This window comes from Octodon degus, unplaced genomic scaffold (genome assembly GCF_000260255.1).
Source record: "Octodon degus isolate 3935 unplaced genomic scaffold, OctDeg1.0 scaffold00291, whole genome shotgun sequence".
Taxonomy (NCBI): domain Eukaryota; kingdom Metazoa; phylum Chordata; class Mammalia; order Rodentia; family Octodontidae; genus Octodon; species Octodon degus.
The window spans coordinates 429849-431968 of NW_004524867.1; positions in this window are offsets into that span (position 1 = coordinate 429849).

Sequence of the window (2120 nt, forward strand, 5' to 3'; positions counted from 1 at the left end):
AGAGCTGGGATTATAGGCATGCCCACTGCGCCCAGTCTCAAATGCTGTCCCAGTGCCCTCCAGGGGTGGGGCCAGCATGGCAGTCATTACTATAATTATGTTCATGGGTATGATTTCGTATCTATGGCTTTGTGCGCATGTGCTATTTTTTCCTGCATCCTTCACTCCCCACCTCATTTTCACTTGCTGCAAATTTTCAAACAGATATCTCACCCAGATTGTTGCCTGCATGAAGTTTATTTTGAGAACTCACTAGTTAAGTCTCCATTTTCTGTGACTGCTCACTTCCCCTCCTCGTCAACATGTCTTTGGCAAGCCTGTAAAACTGTGCCCATCTGCTACCAAACGATGTCCTCATATGCCGTTAGTCTTTCTTTCTCACCAAGCTAGAGAGATCCTGCCATTTGGGGAAGGCTCACTGGCTCGTCTCCATATGCGGGCAGCTCAGTTATGCCACTTGCTAACTTCCGCTTGCTGGTAAAATCATTTTTCTATGTAGAAATAAAGGAGCTCTGTCTGCTTCGGAGTGCTCACTGTTTGGTGAGTGGCACAGCCAGACTACCCTGCTGTTGGACTTGAGGTTGTGTTTGTCATGTTGGACTCACAGGAACATTCCAGTTTTCATGGAGCTGTGCCAGGTAACGCTTAGTTTCTCTAGCTCCGAGTTTGAACAGTGTTTAAGTGAGTTTTGTCTTGTTTAGAAACAAGAATTTCAGAGATAGCCATATAGACCATTTCCAAGGGTTGTTACAAAAAACCTTTCTCCTTTAAATCTATGCAATAAAACATAGGAAGAGCATAGGAAGGCCATTTTTATCACAAACTATATCTCCATCTAATATTGGTGTGGTAGTTGATACACTGTGTCAGCTTGATGTTGGAAAATTGGCTGGACGCCTCGGGCAGTTCTGAACTGTGGGGGCTCCGCCTTGGGTGGGGAGGGCCTGCCCTGGGGTCCAATTGGCACTGCCCTGGGGTGCGATTGGGCCCACCCCGGGATACATTGGCTCCACCCTGGGTGCAACTGGCTGCCCCAGAGTGACTCAGCACCAAAAGTATATAACTGAGGGTGGCTTCTCCGCTGCCCCGCCTCCTTCCTTGGAGAAGTCCCAGGCACCCCATTGCAGCTGTGCCACTTTACAGGAGCTCTGATCTTCCCAGTGGAGCGTTGGTCTTCGTAGAACACCACAGCTGTTACTCCTCCTCTACTCTTGGTTGAACTGCTGCCCTTTGCCTTGGAGCCAACCAAGTATAGACCAGAACCGCCAAAAGCTGTGAGCTAAATAAGCCTTTCCTTCCTTAATTTTGAGTGTCCAGTATTTGACCCAGCAACCAGTGAAAAGTAAATAAGACAACTGATTTCCCTCTAAGTGCTAGAAAATTTTCTTTAATTCATGCCAACTCTTCCAGCAGAGGAAAAGAAAATATGTTCAGGTGCTAAATGGCTAGAGTTTGTCTCTAATTCCCCAAGTTCCTGTGGGAAATGCTTCCTTTCCAAGAACATCTAATTAATAGCATCTGAACATGTTCGAGATATTCTTTTGTACATCATATGGAATAGTCATATGGATGCACGTCATAGTGGCCAAAGCCATTGCTAGAATTTCTAGTGGCTTTCAGCATGTCAAAGGGTGCCACTGTGATTTCTTTAAATGCGCCTTCACGCGATCTCTGTACCACCTGATGTCTCAGGTCGTCTGCTCTTGGTGCCTGAGGAACTAGGCAGAGAGAGGCCAAGCACTGTACACTCCTCTGTGGCCAGCACCTGTCAAAGCTACATGTTGATTTCAGAAAATATTCTTTAAGATGCTGAGCTGCCTCTGCCAGTAAGCCCTGGAGTTGACAGTTGTCCTACAGTGCACACAAGTTTCTTCCCAACACAAAAGTATTCCTGCTGGAATGTTCCATCGCTACTTTTCCTGTCCTTTTAGCAAAACTGCTCTTCATGTGTTTCACAAGAGGGAGATAAACCTGTGAAGGTACTAGGAGAGCATTGTATTGTGCCAAAGGGGAAATGAAGGAGGGAGTAGAGAGAGGGCAAGAGGGATAAAGGGAGAGAGGGAGAGGGGGAAAGAGAGGGAGAGAGACAGAGAAGAGAGAGAAAGACAGAGAGAGACAGA